The sequence below is a fragment of the Desmodus rotundus genome, chromosome 8 (genome assembly GCF_022682495.2).
Source record: "Desmodus rotundus isolate HL8 chromosome 8, HLdesRot8A.1, whole genome shotgun sequence".
In the NCBI taxonomy this organism is placed as follows: domain Eukaryota; kingdom Metazoa; phylum Chordata; class Mammalia; order Chiroptera; family Phyllostomidae; genus Desmodus; species Desmodus rotundus.
In genome coordinates, this window is record NC_071394.1 from 25946452 (window position 1) to 25966793 (window position 20342).

At 40.8% G+C, this 20342-nt stretch overlaps 1 protein-coding gene across 3 annotated transcripts in view; it reads left to right on the top strand.

Annotated features, from left to right (window-relative positions):
- The window catches only part of NCALD (neurocalcin delta), a 337075-nt gene that overhangs the window by 248060 nt on the left and 68673 nt on the right, over positions 1-20342 (top strand). Inside the window, exon 1 of one of the 3 annotated variants that reach the window (XM_024572028.4) lies at positions 11818-12058. The exons of the other annotated variants lie outside the window; for them this stretch is intronic. The gene's annotated coding sequence lies outside the window, so the exon portion shown is untranslated. Of the gene's footprint in view, positions 1-11817; positions 12059-20342 lie in introns of those variants that run through there. 3 annotated transcript variants of the gene reach the window in all.

Here is a 20342-nt window from a genome sequence, read left to right on the forward strand (position 1 = left end):
TGAAGACCAAGCCATAAAAAAAGCAGGGGATGGGCACATATAACTTTTCAGAGATACTTTTCTCAGTATAGTCACTAGATGATCTTCAAGTCTACAGTTTTATGCAGTAAAAAAACGGGCAAGCAGCTGACATATGGGGAAGGGGGTGGGGTACTGTGTGTAATGGACAGATTTTCCATGAACCTAATCCTGAGACTTTTCTTTGGCTCAATCTGGACAAGTCCTATAATTGAAGGCATTCTAAAGATGTCTAGTTTCTGGGAGAATGGGTTTGCGAGGGTGATCATGTGATGCTACATCATGCACGTGGGCGCTGCACACCTGGGGCCGTTTCCATCGTGGTCTTTGCGCCAGAGAAGAAATGTTTGCTTTATAATCAGCATGTGTCACCTTTAGAATCAGAAAAGAAATTTTAAAAAAGATTTTACATATTTATTTTTTAGAAAGGGGAAGGGAGGGAGAAGGAGAGGGAGAGAAGCATCAGTGTGTGGTTGCTTCTCGCATGCCCCCAACTTGGGACCTGGTCTGCAACCCAGGCATGTGCCCTGACTAGGAATCGAACCAGCGACCCTTTGGTTCACAGGCCAGCACTCAACCACTAAGCCACACCAGCCAGGGCCTGAGAAGAAATTTTAAAGAACATTTCTTTTAAAATATTAATCGGTCTTTGTATTAGAGCTCAGGTGAGCTAGTGTCCAATCTGCCACCTACTAGCTGTATGTCCTTGAGCCAGGGGCTTGGTTCCTTGTTATGCTGGTTTCTCAAACCCTCTGTAACCTGCCCCACAATTGCTTCACGCATCATGCTTCGCTTATTCTTCTCAGGATTCTGCCGTCCTAGCCTCCGCTTCAGTTCCTCTCAAATGCCGTACTGCGTCTCCTCTCTGAGATTTTAGACCCTCTTTTTTCTCTGCTCAACACGTCTCCCACTTCCTCAGCTGGCTCACTCCTCTTTCTTCCTCAGCTGGCTCACTCCTCTTTCTTCCTCACTCAAGGGTCTTATCTCCAGGGAGCTTTTCTATGAAATCCCAGACTGAGTTAGGTCCTTCTGGGCTGGTACCAGATAACGCTCCTTGTATATCTCTCATTATTTATTAGATGTTATAATTCTTTAATAATTGTAAACGCCGTGAGGCCAGGTTCTATGTATTTCTTATTCACTGCTGTGCCTCCCAGCCTAGCACAGCGCCTGACACACTCAGAAGGTACTCACTGAAGGTGTTTAAGTGAATAAATAGATGAATGAGTGAACGAACAGAGCAAGATAAGCCCCAAGGTCTTTTTCAGTTTTGAGAATCAGTGACACTAATTTAGTGAAGCACAAAGATGAGCTGATTGTGTTTGCTTTCAAATGATGGAAACCCCACTCCAGTGCCCAGGCAAAAAAAAAAAAAAAGAGAAGTTATTGATATGATGGTGAGTGGTCACACTGCCTCTTCAGAGAGAAATTACATTTTGGTTCCTTGATTGATACCAATATAAAAAATGTTGTGACTTTCCACAGATAAGATTACAGGAAATTAAAATAGCCTCAAAGCAGGTTTGACAGCACGGACCTCCAGCGTACCTTTGGATCTGAACCATCGCATCCCAGCCAGCCTGAGAACACACCTTTTCCCGCAGCGCTGGGCCAGAGCTGAGTTGGAGATGATAGCAAGAGAGCAGCGTGGCGCCCTGGTTTCTTTCTTGCTTGCCGTTTAGCATGTTCTCTGACCTGAGCCTTAATCAGGCCAGTTCTTGAAAATATTGTTATTGCAGTTGAAGTCTTTTTGTAAATAGAAATTCCAGAATCAGAGGACTTGATGGAACTGCCAAAGGTCAACCAGGGCAACGCTTTGCCTTCTGGGAGGCCTGCTGTGAAATCACTGTAGTAGGTTTTCCAGTAGTGGGTTTGCTCCCAGCTGGGAGGGACACCTCTCCCCCCCACACCCCCCCCCAAGGCTCTGTCGCACTTTGCTGTGCTTCTCTTAGCATATTTGTTTTCTCTCCTACTCTGCCCTGTGAGCTCCTTGAGGCTGGATTCACCTGTATTTCTTCTGAAAGTTTTGCTAAGAAGACAAAAACAGCACACATTTATTGCCTGCATTAGTCTCTCATAGCTGCTGTAACAAATTACCCCAATCCCAGTGTCTGAAAACAACACATATTTATTATCTAACAGTTCTGGAGGTCAGAAATCTGAGTGGGTCTCACTAGGCTATACTCAAGGCTGTGTTCCCTTCTAGGAGAAGATCCATTCCCATTAGTTCATTCGGGCAGCTATAACAAAAATGTCATCCACTCGGTGGCTTATAAACAACAGACATTTATGTCTCACAGTCCGGGAGGCTGGCAGTCCAAGATCAGGATGCCAGCACAAGGGATTGAGGGCCCCCTCCCAGGTCGAAGACTTTTCATTGTATTCTCACATGGTAGGAGGGACAAGTAAGCTTTCAGGGGCTTCTTTTATAAGGGCAATAATCTTATTCATGAGGGCTTTATCCACTGACCTCTCAAAGGCCCCAGCTCCTAATACCATCACATTGGGGGTTAGTTTCTCCACACATGCATTTTAGGGGGATGCAGACATTCTAACAATAATTTCCTTTCCCTTTTCAGCTTCTAGAAGTGCCTGCATCCTTGACTCATGGCCACTTTCTCCATCTTCAAAGCCAGCAACTTTGAGCTAAAATCATTACATACTGCCATCTTTTTAAAAAGATGTTTATTTAAATCATTTTTCTCCTTCAGTTACAGTTGACATACAACATTATATTAGTTTCAGGTGTCCACCCCAGTGATTAGACATATAACTTACCAAGTGATCGTCCCCAAAAATCTCGTACCCGTCCGACACCACACATTGCTTTTAGAATATTATTGACCATATTCCCTGAGTTGTACTTTACACCCCCATGACTATTCTGTACCGACCAATCTGGACTTCTTAATCCCTCCACCTTTTTAACCCATCCCCTCCAACCTACGCCCCCTGTGGCAACTATCAAAATGTTCTTCATATCTGTGAGTCTGTTTCTGTTCTGCTCGATTATTTATTTTGTTTTTTAGATTCAATTGAAGATGTGTATTTCTGAGAAATGCAGTTCTTAAGTCAACATCTTTCTGAAAAGCTGTAATAAATCGTTTTTTGTAATTAAATTGCATTTTATATTCACCACAGGAGGGAGGTGTGCTTTAAATGTCCTAATTAATGTTTTCTGCTGCATCAGAATTTATATACATTTGATTTTCTTAAAGTGAGATACATATCTTTGACAGTGTCAGAACATGCGTTTTACATAAATCTGTGTCAGGGTTACGTGGAAAAGGTTTTGCACTGAAAACAACTGGGCATTTGCAGTTCTTAGAGTACGTAGTGTGTGTGCTTTCTTAGGAATGGATTTTTTTAGAAGAAAACAAATAACAAATTAATAAACTAATATTCTATTTCCCTCTTTTGTAAGGAATAAATAATAGGCTAAATATAATTCTATGCTGTAGTTTTAAATGCTATTAAATCAAAATAAAAACATCGAAAATACATAGTTCTCCTGATAATGAGAACAATTATTCGTTCTCACTATAACTTAGCAAATATAATTTATTTGCTAAAGAAGTCAATTAAAACAGAAAATCATATTCAAATAAATTCATTTTTTAGAAAGCGTAAATTCAGGGTGAACTGGGCCCTAATTAATATATTTCTGAATTATTCTTCCTAATTACGAAGCTTAGTTTTGTCTCTGTGATTCTACCAGATGCACTGCTAAATTGAGCAGCACTCTTCATAATCACCCTGCAAGGTGGTTATTAGTATTCCACTTCACAGATAATAAAATCAAGCCTCAGAGAGGGGAAATAAATTGTGTGAAGTCACAGAGATGGAAGTCATATTTGGGGAGCCCACATTGACCGCTGAGCGTACCTGCCTCCAAAGTCCATATTCCTTACATTGTAACATGGCAAAGAATCCTTGATGCCAGCACTTCACACCAAACTCAACAGAGTGTATCACTTCGGGCTGGAAGTGAATTTGGGATGCCTCTATGCTCGTTTACAGGAGCTGCACTTCTGATGCAGGCCCAAGGAAAGCATCCAGATTCCTCATGCTTTTCGGGCCTATTTCTTTATCCCTTGGCGGTAGGACGGGACAGAATCCGTGAGGATTGGTAAACGTTAGGTTTACACATATGCAACATTGGCCGCCTGACAGCAGAGACAGTTAGGGTTCTAAAATCGTCTTTCACAAAAAAAGCAAAAACAACAATCTTAATACAACATTTGCTCTACTTGCACTGGATGTTAGTGATGCAAAAGTGACGTTTTGCAGTCTTCCTCTTGTATGGGAGATTAAACATAAAGTGGTGATTCATGGACCGTTTTCCTACAAAACAGCCTCCTTAGTTTCATGTGAGAAGTTCTCTCTCTTTGAGAAAAGAATTTGTTCTTCTCATTCCATCCATGAAAAGGCAGGCAGGGTAAAAGGAGAGGGCATTTTTATTCATTGTGTGATTTCGTTGTCTCTTGTCCTTTTCCTTTGTCTTCAGTGCAGGGGACCTCTCAGTGCCCAAAAAGACCTTAAAGAGTGAGTGGATCTTACCAACTAGTAGTTAAAGGTGACTAATTTATTTCCTCAGAGATGTGAGGAGCTGCTTTCTAATACTTCTTCTGCAAAGCTTTTGAATGTAGTGCATTCTATTTTCTCCTATAGGGAATCCTGGGAATTTCATGAAATTCTATAAGCTTATTTCACATGTACAAAGTTCCCAGTTTTTCTTGACAGTGGAAACGTTAGCAGTTGGGAATAAATTTAACGTATAATAATTGTGCCTTAAACACAATCGAACTTCCTCTCTTCCTCCTGGTGGCTGTACTCACCAGGAATTTAACAGCAGAGCTGAGAAAGCCTGTTGGCTGGCCTTTCCCAGAGAGGTTCTGTAGCCCTTGAGTGAGGGCTGAAGGGGGGAGGAGACCAATCTTTCTGGCCCCACCTTTCTGAATAAAACTTCTGTAAACTGAGCTGAGGGGTTGGGGAAGAATTGGATTGAGATTCCGGCGCCACAGACTCTCAATGTTCTCACCAAGTTTTAGTTGTTTTCTTTCTTTAAAAAAAAAAAAATAAATGTTTCTTCATTGGCTGTATACCCTAAGGATGACTTTCAGAGACTTTCCATGATATTTTCAAATATTTTTCATCAGTTATGCTTGTTTCGCTGGGGAACAGGTCCATGGAATTCCTCTAAGTACCCGCCAAAACTGGAGCCTTAGTGTCTGTCGTTTCTTTTTTTTTCTTTTTAACATATATGTTTGGTTCAAATATTTCTAAATTTTAATGTGAATCTTTTTAATGCATGGATTACTTAGAAGTGTATTGCTTAGTTCCCATTTAGGTGGTTTTCTATTTGTCTTTTTATATTGCTTTCTAGTTTTGTTCTACACTATACAAAAAGTATACTGCTGGCTTCAATTATTTATGTGTTGAGACTTTCCTATGGCCCAGCATGTTTGTCTTTTAATTGGAATATTTAGTCAGTTTACATATTATGGTAATTATTGGCATGTTTGAAATTAAATCTGTTTTCTATATGTTTGCTCTATCTAAATCTCTCTGCGTTTTTATCCGGGATCATTTTCTTCTGCCTATATAGTGCTTGTAGAAGGTCAGTATAATTTTGTTGGAACAAATCCCTCATTTTTTTGACTGAAAATGTCTTATGTCACCATTATTTAAACATTTTTAACTAAACTTTTATTTTGAAATACATATAGATCCACATACAGTTGAAAACACAACACAGAGAAAAACCATACGCACTTTACCCACTTATCCCTAAAGGTACCATTTTGCAAAACTGTGACACAATGTTACCACCAGGCTATCTCCACTGTTGCAGGCAAGAGGGAGAACATTGCCAGCCCCCACAAGGACCCTCCTGTTGCTTTTTCACAGCAGACACTTCCCTCCCTCCCCAGCTCCCTCTTTAATCCCTGATCACTGTAACCACTGATCTGTGTTTCATTTCTATTATTTTGTCATATCAATAATGTTATATAAATGGAGTTATAAAATGTATGACCTTTTGAAAGTGGCTTTTTCACTCAGCAGAATCCTTGGGACGTTCGGGCAGATTTCGGTGCGCACCCGCAGTTTGTTCCATTCTAGCACTGAGCAGTATTCTGCGGTATGGAGGTGCTGAAATTTGTTTACCCTCTCACTCATTGGAAGCATCTGCGTTGTTTCCGCTTATTGGCCATTACGAAGAGAGGTGCTATAAGCATTTGTGTACAAGTTTTTATGTTAGCTTGGTCTCCGTTTCCTTGAAATACTGAGGAATGTAATTGCTGAGTCATATGGTAGTTGGGTGGTTAATTTTAAAAAAACTTGTCAAACTGTTTTCCATGGTGGCTGCCACATTTGCATTCCCACCAGCAATGTCTGAGTGATTCAGTGTCTCTGTAGCCTTGCCAGCATTTGGCATCGCCGCTAATTTTTATTTTAGTCATTTCGATAGGTATGTAGTGATATCTCATTCCGGTTTTCACTTGTATTTTCCTAGTGGCGAATGATTTTGAAAAATTCGTTTTGTATGCTTGTCGTCAGTATATATTTTTGGGAAAAATATCTCTTCCTGTATTTTGCTGATTTTCTATTTGAATAATCTATTAAGTTTTCATATTTGTTTGTTTTACTATTGAGTTTTACTTTAAAAAGTCTTTTGTCATTCCTTTAAAGTTAATATGAGTTCAAGTTAATATTTTTTGTCTTGCTGCTTTAATATTTTTGTCTTGTCTTTAGTTTTCAGCAGGTTGGTCGTAATGTGCCTTCTTTGTGGGATTTTCTTTGTAGTTATCCTGTTTGGGGTCAATAGAGCTTCTTAATTCTGTTGTTTTGTATCTTTTGTAAGTTCTGGAAATTTCTCAGCCAATTCTTTTCAAATATGGCTTCTGCTCTATCTCTTGATTCTTTCCTTCTTTCCCAAATACATGCTAGCATTTTATCACGTTCCAAACGTCTCTTACGTTCTTTTCTGTATGTTCTATTCTTCTTTTCTTCTTGTAGTTCAGTCTAGATATTGTCTGTGATCTATCTTTAATTTCACTAATTTTCTCTTTTGCTGTATCTTCTCTACTCTTCAACCATCTGTTGTGTTTGTAATTTCAGTTGTATTTTTGAGTTCTTTAATTTTAATATGTTCCTTTAGGTAGATTTTATTTTTTACATGTGGAACTCTCCATCTTGCCATCTATTTCCGTGAACACATTGATTATGGTTACTTTAAAACCCCTGTCTGCCACCTGCAGAAGGCGAATCACCTGTGGGTCTATATCTATTGCCTGTTTTTTTTTACTCTTAGATTTTGGGCAGTTAGGCCTACCCGTCTCCTGGCGTGATTACTGAGTTTGGACTAAATTGGAAGCGATGTATGAAAAACAGTAAGAGCTCTGGATGATGTCGTATTCTTTTAGAGAGGGTTCATTTTCTCTGGAGTGTAGTTAGAGTAGGGGAAATTTACCTTGGTCCAATTAGGTATTATACTAATAGTTCTAGGATGGAAACTAGTTTGGGGGAAGTACATCTATTTCTTGTTTTCCGTTACTTCCAGGGATTCACCCTTTAGTTATGAGACCTGAAAACTTAGGATGCTGACCAACTCAAACTCCTTGGAACCCTGTACTCCAATTTTTGGCTCCAGAGGGCTATAAGATTGCGGAACTCTCCCTTTACGTTCTTATCCTCTTTGGTGTATTTTTATGCTTTACTTCTTGTTCTCGTGTATAACACCATTTCGGAAGTGGCAAGTGCTCCAGGGGAAAAACTGCTCAGAATGTTGGGATGACTTCTTCTCTGTGATTCCTTTAAACACACACACACACACACCCTGAATTTTTATCCCTAAAGTCCTGGATGCTTTTGAATATCTGTACTCCAGTTGTGGTCTCTCCAGTCTCTGAGAATGCCAAAAGCCTCACACCACTTAAGAATTAGCTAGTTACTTGAAGAGAAAAGCAGAGATAGTGTGAGGAATATCAGGCTAACATCAATATATTTTTGTTTTATCTGGGCGCTTAAAGATTTCTTGCCTCTGCTACGTTGATGCCTTCTAACCACTTTCTAAAAAACCCAGCTCTTATTGTTATCTCACTGAGAGTATTGGTTCAAACACATGAAACTCCATCACAGTGAGAAGGGAAAGGAAAGTTGCCCAAGCCTGTGCAATCCACATATTGGCTTCAGTGAAGACTGTACTAATTTGGGCACAGTTTTATTTAGGATATTTTCACTATTTTACTTTGCCCATTTTCCTTGATTCAAATATTCCTGATTAGATTTTTCTTGCTGTATTACTCCTTAGGCCTAAGCCAGATTAAAATTGTTACAGTTCCAACGTGCAGAAAAGATAAGATGGGTTTCTCCTCCTCCTAAGAAATTAAAAATAAAAACAACTCTCAAGTATATAATAAACATAAATAATTTAATATGTTTATTATGTTCTTTCTGAAAATAGTTCAAATGTAATATTTCCAAAAACGTACGGAGCCAGGTGTCCTGGGCGTAGACCCTGGCTCGGCCAGGTACGAAGTAGGCCTTCATCTTTCTATGCGCAAGTTTCTCCAGGTGTGAAATGTGAACAAAGATTCGTACTGCCGCATAGGGTTATTGCAATAAGTGGTTTAATATATCTACAGTATCTAGAACAATACTCCACGTACAGTAAGTGCTCAATTAATGTGAAAGATTATCCAGCATCAACAGCAACAGCCATAAAATATATCAGCATGTCACTTAAGTCCACTTGTAATAAGTATTTATGATTTACAAATGTTTGAATTACTTGGTAAATTGACTTGGACTGATGCATAGCCAGAAATTTTTGTGATAAATAGAATTGTTTTCTTTTTTTTTTCTTTTCACTTTTCGGGGGGCTGAGGTAAGGCTTCCTAGGCTCTGTTAGTGGGAAGACAAAGGAACCATCTCTTTCTGTTGCTCAGCCTTTATTTCCCAGTGGCTGAGCCAGTCAGCATTCCCTGAGCACTGCGGTCCCAGCTGTGCACCAACTGTAGAGTTGTGGGATGAAGAAGATTCCGTCCTTTCCCTGAAGGACTTGGAAGACTTACCGGAGTCAAACAGATAAGCGAGAACACACACATTCAGCCCTGTGGCAGGATGTCAGAATTTTAGAATACATTAACTTTATAATCCTCACAACAACCCCAGCACATAGGTACCGAAGCTCAGAGGACTCTGGTAACTTGCCCAGATGAGAAATGAACCCAGTGCCTCCAAAAAACATGTCCATGGCCTTCCCCCAGCATTCGGGCCGTGAGACAGAAGCAGCAAACAAAAGGCCTATTATAGTCATGTGCTCATGACCCCAACAACCGGTGAGCTGAGGTGTGTGAACCCAGCTCAAACTGATTTAGTGGCACGTACCAGTTCTTTCCGACACAGGGGTCAGACTAAACATGCAGCTTTGGTATTTACACAGCAAGTGAAAACATAGTGCAGAAGTATCTTCGAATGGGTATTTTTTAATTCAGTGAATCATTTTCACCTACGAAAGTGAGTTGTCACTTAACAAATAAAATAGCATGTATTCCTTCAGTGTTGTGGTCTCAAAGTTGGAAAAAGTTCCTCGTGTGTATCTCCTCTGATCTTTTCAAACTGCATTTGAATTAATGAGCCAAATTGAAAGAAATCTGAGCTCCAAAGAGATCGTCATCACGATTTCAGCCCTGCAGGAGATCGGTGGCTTTTTTAGCTGTAAGAGGGATCTTTAATCCTAGGTAGTTTGCAAAGGAGAGTAAGTGATGGCAGGTAAGAAGCACGCCACAGAAAAAAGGATCACACGCGCCCACTTTACATATTAAAGGTCGGTCCGCTGATTATTTTAACTTAAAATGAGTTTAAGCTCAAGTCAGTATATGGTAAAATGTACTTAGTCTTAAAAATAATATTAAAAAGTTAAAGTGTTAGTTTTTGCTAAATCTCAATTGACACCATGAATTTCAGGAATTTTTAGAACTGAGAACTTCTGGTTTCAGAGGACGTCACCTATTGGCCAAGAGTGGTACTGCAGTTTTACTACCTTACGTGCTGGATCTGGATGAAGAGAAGCCTTCAGGTAGCGGTGGATTTAGGGTCAGAGAGCTGATTAAAGCAGGCAGCTCAGACATGTGGGGTCCTGAAAGTCTAGAAGGATTCCCCTCTAGAGAGTGCCAAATGCAAATGCAAAGCTCAGTGCAGCTCTGGGCTGAACTGAACTCCTCATTACTAGGATGTGCCTTGCAGAACAGAAAACCAGATCTCTGACCAGAACAGACTGCAAATTTGTGTATTGTGACTGTTACTGCAGTCTGCCCCCAGTGAGACATCCTGACCCATTTAGACAGACATCGGATTCAATGAGCCAATTGTCCCGGTGCAAACAGGTAAATTCTCTGTCATTAATCTGAAATTAAAAGGAAAGCATTACAGATTGGTTTTACTTTAGCAGTGGTACAGCTAATAACATCGTAAAAATAACTTTTGAAATAAAAATATATCTTTTCTTGCCACCGGAGCTGGGACAGAAGTAAAGCAAGAAGAAGATGGAAGGGGAAGATTGCATGGCCAAACAGTTTGGACATTAATCTCATTGTTCAAGAAGCAATTTCTGTGACTCTGAAGAAATAGTATTCTTTTGGAGTGACAAAAATGTAATCTGCCCAGCTGGCTTAGTTTCCATTTATATTTTGCAACACTCCAGAGCTATTCTTTTTTTTTTTCTTTTTTAAGGAGCCAGAATAGAAATCCTGATAATGCTGGCATGGAAAGGTCCTTAGGGTTTTAAGAGCAATCTCTTCTCCCCTGCTTTTCCCCTTTGCCCTTTGAAGGAGTATATGCTTCCTGAATGTAATTTTCAGAGCACCTTCCTGTGGATTTTATTTCATTGCTTTCAATTGACTTTCTGTTATATAGAGGGAGAGTGAAGTAGGAAATAAGCACACGTGTGGTGTTAGAAGTAATCTAGGCTGGTCCTAAAGGAAGTGAAGCTGCTATTAGAAAGCGTACAGGACTGTATTTTTTATTCCTCTGCTCTAGGCTGCACTGAACTTTGCATTGGCGGAGCCCTTACCCGTTTACTCCACGCCGAGCCCCAGAGGGGTGTGGATGAGAGAGCATTTAGGAGGAGAGGATTTCGCACCTGTACCTTGACCCCAACGCAAAGGTCCAAAAAAGTTATACTCTCAGGGTTGTTTTAAAGTAGCACTGGTTTGACTAGTGGCCCTCATTCTCTCATGCACGTTTTGCGGGGCAGGAATTCTGAGCTCGTCTCCCCGGATCTCCCTGTGCTAGATGGTGTCAGGATTATTAGGATTTCTCATCCTACTCTGGGCTGCCACCCTCTCTGTTTCTTGTTTTTCTCTCCATCCCTAGCACGGCTCAGTGCAGAGTGGATTCTTATATAGTTTAAAAATGTCTTTTCTTCCAACTTCCCATGAGCTTCTGCTTTTATCCATTTTCTCACAAATAGATTTCATTAGTTCAGAAAACTACCCCCAGGATTTTTCAGTTTCTTTCCTTTTTGTTCTACAGAGACACGGGCTTCATGCTGGGGATAGCGAGGCTGATGGGAACTTCTGAGTGGCATGCACTTTCCTGCAAGTGCCAGTAAAGAACAGACACGGAAGTCTTAAAGAGGAAAGTTGCAGGCACTCCTGAGTCACCGCTTCAGGGGGTTGAGGGAGCTGTCCGTGATGGTTGTGGTGTGTGTGTGTGTGTGTGAGATGTATGCACACACACACACACACACCACAGTGACAGATGACCTATTGAAATAATTTCAGAGCTGTTCTGTGGTTGCTACGACAACCAATGCTCTCTTGGCTTTCATCTGGCCATGTGACAGGGACTTTGACGTCAGCTGGAGGCAGAGTCTGTGGCTGAGTCCGCACAGTCAAAGGCCTGTGAGAATCTGGTGGATGCTGGCTGCTGCCGCTCCTGCCACTGCCGCCGCTCCCGCCACTGCTGCTCCCGCTGCTGCTTCCCTGGGGCTGCGGAGCATGGACTGTTAAATCCTGCGCTTCTTCTGTGTGAGGTAATTAGTTCCCTTTCTGCACAGTTAGATGTTTTATAGATCCTTGTGGTTTTGCCCTCTCTCTTACCTACCACAAGTTTCTTTTCATGAGCAATTATTGTACGAGGGGAAGAATGTGAAGTGGCTTCTACTTGCTAATTTCATACGGAGTCTCTGGAATTTAGTTACATTTGGATTAATGTTCCATGAAATAGGTGAAAATATAATCGCTGTTCTTGCTCAACACTTGCTAACATGACATTATTTAAAGACACAGATTTTGCAGCTTGAGCCAAATATTCCCCATCGAATTCCAGGAATCCTCCCTTCAGCACAGCTTTGGGTTTATACACTCCAGCCCTGCCTTGCAATACATTGCTAACTTGGTTTTTTTTTTTTTTCTTTTGCAATTGCTACCCTCTTCTGAATCATCCCAGAATAGTTTGGAATTTGGGTTGTATCTTGTTTGCAGCATTCATAATTAGCAACACCAGGCACAGCAGGAAAGAACATTATACTATGAAACAAAAGTTGGGGTTTTTCTTGTACATAGGGTATTCTGAAAATACCAGGGAAAACTGTCAGCAGCTCCCTATTTAGAAAAACATAATCTGGACTATGCCAAGGAAGTTGGGGTGGAAACTCGTGCATGTGGGCATGCAGTGGCTTTTTGGTTGTTAGAGCAAAGGACATGTTTTCCATATCTTCCTCTGCAAATTCAGCTGTGTCGAGAATTACAGTGGATGGTCTTCGCTAAGGAGTCATGTGAGCTATTGGTATCTTTAGAAATTGAAATAATTTCTTTGGAAGAAACCAAGAGCCCCAAAACTAAATTCAAACAGATATAGTCACTAAAAATTTGCTCGAGATTATGAGTGATTTGATAACTGATTCATCATGCCTTTTATTTCTTAATTCCTATAACATCATATAGTGCAAATTGGTTTATTTGCCTTAATGTAGTTCATTTCCTTCCCAAGTTTAGTGGTTTTGCATTTTCCATCATTGTGCACGAGTTGGATCATTCTGTGGCTTGGAATTCAAAAAAAACCTCTGGTATTGCAGTTAATCAAAGCCTAGATGCATAACCGGTTTCTACCTCTTACAGATTTGACAAGGGGGGGGAAAGGCAAATTCAAGAGCAGCACATGTAATATACCTACTATTTTGATGACTAGAAATTAATGGTTTAACTATCTATATGAAAAATATGTATTTCATTGTATGTGAATTACATCTCCATTTAATGCAAGCATATATTGCTCTTATTTTTTATGTTCTTTATTAGTTTCTGAATTCTGATCTCATTTATTTTACTCGGAGATGAGCATTTTCTGACCTACCTAGCTTCAGTGATAAGTGAATAATTGTGGGTGCATCAGTAATTTCTCAGTGGCTTTCAGGGAGTGAATATTCATTGAACTTGCTGACTTTAGAGATGTCTATGTTTGGTCAGAGCCTCCATGGGGGATTTTCCGAAAGGCTGATGTGCTTGTACTCAGGGCACACCTCCCGACGCATCTCTTCATTTATCTCATGAGCATAACGCGGTAATGAGCGTGGACTGGACCAGCAGCACTGCTACTGAAAAGCGCCGTTGTTGATAGAGTACTTTGACGTTTACTTCTTTTTTTTACGCACAATAAGGAGTTACCATGATACTTTTCCAAGTAGTTTTCTTGATGCTCTTTCTATATTTCAAATTAAGGTTATAAAATGATTGTATTTAGTGCCCTTATAAAATAGGCTGGATTTCAGCACTATTAGATATGAGAACAATTCAGTGTTGGTGGCAAAATGTTAATGGTAAATGTTATAACTAGATGAAAACAACCTATGCTATGATAGCAGAGATGTTTTTAGAACCTACAGGTCTTCTCTTATGGCAAAATAAGGGTGGGGAGGGGGGAATGACTGTCAACAGAATCACCTATTTACGACAAGGAAACTATGTTGATTTCAAGGTCAAGTGTGTTTCAGCTTCAAAAGATACTAGCCAATATTTTCCTCTAGGACTTTTATGGTGTTATGACTTATATTTAAGTAATTGAATAACAATAAAATTTTTTTAAAAAAGATACTAGCAAGGAATGATTCACTTTACAAACCCAGCTGTTGCATTACTAAGCATTTTGTGTGTGGTTTCAGGGATTTTTAACCTTTTTGGTGCCGTGGACCTCTTTGGCAGTCTGGTAAAGCCTGTAGACTCTTCTCAGAATGCTGTTTTTAAATGCATAATATAAGGATAGGGTTTGCAAGATGACAAAGGAAACCACTTTTACTGAAACACATTCACCAATTGTTTTAAAAATCGTGATGTGTGCTTTACTTAATAATACAAACTAGCAGGGATAACTACCATCATTTGAGGTAGCGATGAGAGTAAAAGATATTTCAAGATATTGGTAATGACTATAATGTGACATGAGAACATCCACAATTTTTCTTGGCAACAAAATCACAGGTACTGTGGTTTGTGGCCTACATTTTAGTGAAAAGAAATACTAAATTTCAGTTTAAGGTTAGTGAAACTAAAGTTGTAATATTTTTTCCATCCAAGTTTCTGGATCCCCTTGAATTCTATCTACCCCTGAGTTTAGTGATTGTGAGCTAGTAATGCCGAAAGGTCATACAACGGCATTCAACAAAATCCACCATCAGCATTTGAACATTGAGTTCCACCATATCTGATTTCATTCTCTGAAAGTGTAAATTTCCCAGAATATTCTAATTTCTGTATGAAAAGGGATGATGTATCCATACAGCTACCAAACTGTAACTTCCTCTTATTTTCCTCCTGAAATCCATGAGGAGTCTTGTGTGACTTGGGCTGAGAAACGCTCACCTGGTCAGATAGGGGTTAAGAGGAAAAACTCATCGTGTTAATGCAAGTTATGCAAGTTAAGACCATGGACCATAGAAGTAAGACTATAGCTATTTACAAGGGGACCTTTATCCACTCAGAAAGCAAGCAGGAGCACTTAGATGGGGAGTGGGGAATGTTATATGAGATCCCAGCCAAAGGAGCTCTCTAGAAGGTACTTTGTGTACAGCATCTGACACATGCATGAAAGAACATTTAGTGTAAAGCACCTGCATGAATGGATGAATTGCAATTTCAATTCCAGTTAGTCAGGACAGAGCCTGCAGGTTTATCTGCTGAAGGTCCCAGGACAAAGCACATTCAAAATGAAGTGGGGAATGGTGACACTTCCCAAGTAATCTGAACTCAGGGTCTTACTTGACATATTGGCTATTTAGGGACGATACAGGAGGTGTGAATATTATTGTTTAGTGGGACTAAGCAGTTGTCTCATTCTCCATGTCACACGGAATTTGCAGAAGATAATGCCTAGTTTTACCTTCAGGTTGGCTTTGCAGTTGGTTGGCTGACGTCAGGGTTTGGGGTGTCCAAAGCCATCCTTTCTCAGCGTGACAGAATTGGAGCTATGACGTTTTGCACAAGCTGTTGTTTAAGCCGCATCCAAATCCCTAACATTTGAAAGGGAAGCTTAGCAATTTTTCTTCATGCGTTCTCTGGGAAATGACGAAATAGGATTTTCTCAAACATATCTTATTCTTTGGACTAGAAAAGAACACCTGCTTTGGGGGCCTTGATGAAGAAACTTGGAAAAAGTCTAAGATCTCTGGCTCCAGGCTGTACTGTGTGCATCTTTGATGGCGGGTGTTTGAAATTTTAAGTTCAGAAAGGCATGTGCCATTTTTAACAAAATCGACTGCTATTTAAATGGTGCCCCATGATGGAAATCCAGCAAGAATCATCATTCCAAAATATGGCATTTTATTGTTTCCAGAAGTAATGACGTAAAAGTGATGCTCCTTAAGACTCTGATACAACATTTATATGGTAAATATTTAAATTCAGTGGAGCCACATTCTCCAAACTAAAGACAGTATGTTCTTTTTCCCTCTGCCGTGAGCTTTAGTTTTTTTGGACATATTTCTATAAATACCTTTAATTAGAGACACAGCATTCTTTAAAAATTTCATTTACACTAACATGAAACGTAGTATACTTAGCTAACATTAAAGTTCTATATTCGATTTGCAGGAAAGAAATCTCTAGTCTGAAAGATACCCCAGCTGCCGCCTGTCCTAATGGAAGGATTGTCCATAGGTTCTGAATTCTGTCCCGCTGACTGCAGGAAAACCAAAGGCAGCACATTGCTTTTATGCAAGATGAATTTTTAAAGGATGATTCCATATTTTCTTTACTTAAATGAGTTTAAACCTTATCCATTAGAGATAAACGTCAAGAAGAGTGTTATAACATTTGGCTGTCTGCTCAGCCGGCTCCCACAGACTTTCGTGTGACTCATACATCTAAAACCACGACCAATTTCGTGACGACCATATTTACAACATTTTTGGAGATAAAAATAGCATCCCACCGGTTATCCCACCCTATGCCTCCCCACATCTTAGCGTGGATCAGGTGCAGCGTGAGGTAACATCACTCAGTCCACAAGCATTTATTAACTGGCTACTGCATCCGCAGTAGTAGAGTCGGCATTTTGGGTTCCTCCCTCATCTGATCTTTGAGTGATCTATGCCACTGGCATAAAGAGCCCAAGTCACTCTGTGGACTTCTGACTTTTGTTTGCCTGGGCTTCAGTTCAGACATACAGTCTCACATGCGTTCAATGAGGTTTGAACACCTACAAAACACCGGGTGTGCTGTGTTGAACAGGCAGACGTGGTCTCCCACCATCATGGAATTCACGGCAAGGATATAGGGAGCCTGCCCAGGTTTCTCCCTTACAGCCGTGCTAGCCAGTGGAGTCAAAAAGAGAATCCTCAGTAAAAGAAAAAACAAACAAGCTGACATCAAAACAAAAAAGACAAGCAAACAGCCTGGGAACTATTCGATTTTACACCAGCATCAAACCTTAGAAGAGACATTCTTCAGCTGGTGAATAGCCAGCCTAAGTTGTAAGTAATATGTTCGTATCAGTGTCAAGGGTACAGGTCAGTGTGCCCTGCCCTCCTGCTCATGGGCCAAAGGCTTTCTGTCCTCCAGTTCAGAAGGAAATGAGGCTTGTAGGCACTGACCTAGAGAATGATATTTTTTAATGCAAATACTTTTCTTATGGAAATAACAAAAGCCATTCCATTTTATGAAAGGAATTCTTAAGTTAGTGGGGCCCAAGTAGACCCATAGCGTCTTCCTTATACTAACCCAGTCAAGATAAGCTCACTGCTGGAATAAATAGCACCATTTATTGGTAGTATGATACAGTACAATTCATTCTTTGCTCACCTATGAATCAGATTTGGGAGAAGGATTCTGCTCCACACAGTCATCCAGGGATTCAGGCTCCTTCTGTCCAGTTAAACTGGTCTGGGGGCAAATTCTGTCTGTCACCATCTGCAGGTGTTACTTTGGGCAAGTTCCCTACGTCACAGTTTTCTTACCTGCATAACATTCATATCTGCCTTGTGGATTTTTAAGTTAACTCACTTGGCACAGTCACTGACAGATAGTAGGTAGTTAGTCATGTGAACTGTTATCATTACTTTTCTACCTCTGGTGGGGCTGCTGCCACCCCCCACCTCCCCCATAGGAACCAGGAAGTACCACTGTCCAAGCCCGGGGCAGTCTGTCCCTGTTGTTATGAGAACAGCTAACACTTAAATGGCCTTAAAAGCTCTTCTCAAAATATTTTCTTTTCTTCACAACATCTATTTTGTATAGGAGGAAACTGAGGTGCAGAAAGCTTAAGCAAATTGCCCAGTGTCATGTGGTATATTTTGGAGCTCTAGGTGTTTGGCTCTTGACTCCTGGCTCTTTATTCACTATGTTATACTGCCTTCCAAGCTGGAATATGCTGTATTTTTCCTGGAAGTAGTGTTATATGTTGTAGCAGATTGTACTCTACACAAATGGCCATATAATTATACTCACTTCCACAGGCTCTACTAGAATCTTGATATTCTCCATCAAGAGGTGGAGTCTATTGCCCTCCCCATTGGCCCACAGGAGCTGTGATTGGTCCAACAGGCAGAACACTGTGGAAACAATGCAGGTGACTTCCAAGGCTGGATCATAGAGAGAACACAATTTCTTTTTTCCTCAGCTAGTTTTTGTTTCTCTCACACATGACTCTTGCTCTTGGAAACCAGCTGCCATATTGTGAGGAAGCCCGACCATGAGGAGGGGCCACAGGTTGGTGTTAAAGCCAATAGCCAGCGTCCACTGCCAGACGAGTGAGTGAGCAATCCTTCAGGGGACTACAGGCCCAGCCATCAGATCCCCCTTACGCCTCCTGATGCCAGGCAGACCAGTAATGAGCCATCTCTGCCCAGCCCTACCCTAAATTGCAGAATCATGAACCAAACAAAACTTGTTGTTGTTTTAAGTCAAGTTTTGGAGTTATTTCTTAAGTGACCAGAGTAACTGGACCAGAAGGGGTGAATTAGAGATGACTGAAATCCCGGTATAGAGGACTACACTTTAGGCATATAGAAACCAAATAGGTTTGGTGATTTGGCATAAATATCTAACCTAATTAAAATAATTTCTGAAGGCAAATGTATTTTAGCCACAAATCAATTGCAAACAGGCTTCAGGTACACATGTGTTTGCAAATTTGGAACGATGTCGTACATGTCAATGCTGTTGCTGGCTCAAGAAGATTTGGGCGGCACTGAAACTGGCCTGTGTGGTCTGGCAAAACCTCCCTCGTTGCCCGCTCCTGGCGGGGACCCTCTCTGCAGGACAGTCCATGGTGGGTGGCAGTCCTTGTGCCGTTTTCCCTTGGCCACTGCTCAGTCCTCCTTTCCTGCCTTTGTCTCCGTCTCCCACATCCACTCTGTCTAATCTGCTGCCTAGTTTTCTATTGTTAGACCCTGCAGCCTCCCTGACACTCTCTTTTGTCCCATTTCCAATGCTTCTAACCCTTTTTTTTTTTTGCTCTAATAGTTTTTTGCTCTTATAGTAAAGCTAGGGAATTCCTCTTGGTCAGGTAAGATTTAGCTCATTGAGCAAAGTCTTTTTTCTTTTGACAAAGCTGCCAAAATGGCAGCTGTCCAACTGGCTTGCAGCTCCATATGTTGGTCAAACCTAGCACTTGGAATACTTAGAAATATTGTCCTTGTGCCCTCACTCAAGGAGGCATCTCCGTCTCTTCTGCTGCAGAGAATCCAATGTCCCTGACTCTCTTCTCACTTAAATGTCACCCCCTCCTGGGGGTCTTCTCATCTTTGCTTTAGAAGGCTAATTGACTTGTTCTTTCAATGTTTACTAACTTCATATAATGAACCCTGGAGTTAAGCACCCACAGACACATTTCTTTCGTGTCCAAGGACTGGTAAGGTTCCTCCAGTTGTCTCTTATTTGCTTAACATAGACATCAGGCAGAAGAGGTCTAATCATCCAGACCTTTTAAGGACCCACACATGACCCACTGTCCTCCAAGAGGTGCCAGCTACGTAAGATACTACAAGGGTAATGTAGGTCCAGCCAGTCCTTGAAAAGGTTACAGTCCAGTTGGGGAGGCTGGACAGCATATGCAGCTGGGGTCCAGAGCTATGTCTCCTTTATGGGTTGCAATTTCTCATAGTGCCTAGTGTAGTGCTGGACACTTAGTACTTACTGATTAAATGACTGGTAAGTGAGCAATGGATACATTAACTACAGAAGGATACGTGGCTTTGAGATGACTTAAGAGAAGAAGTGAGCGATGAAGAACATTTGGCATGACTACAGAAGTGAAAGGATCGTCCACGAGTAAGAAACATCTTAAGTATATCCTGGTAACAGAAATAAGACACCCTATCTAGGATCAAGAAACTGGTTGGGAAAAGAAAAGAAACTTACAGTCCATAAAGTGGGTCTATAAGGGAGCTAGAACTGATCAGTTTAAGATAATCTGACTTTGATCTGATAGACAGCAGGAAGCTAGTAAAAGGTTGGGAGCAAGTGAGTAATATACGAGTTGAGGTATCAGTCACTCTGTTTTCTTTTGTTTTAGACAATTTATTTTTAAAATCCTGAATATTTGTTAAGTGTTTTCTTTTCTTCCATTTTTCTCATAGAAAAGTCCTTCCTTCCTTCCTTCCTTCCTTCCTTCCTTCCTTCCTTCCTTCCTTCCTTCCTTCCTTCCTTCCTTCCTTTCTTTCTTTCTTATTTTTGTTCAAGTACAGTTGTCTCCATTTTCCTGCCACCACTTTCTCCTGTCCCACCCCCACCCCCACCTCCCACCCTCAATCCTACCCCTCTTTGGTTTTGTCCATGGGTCCTTTATATATGTTCCTTGATGACCTTTCTGTTCTTTCCCCTGTT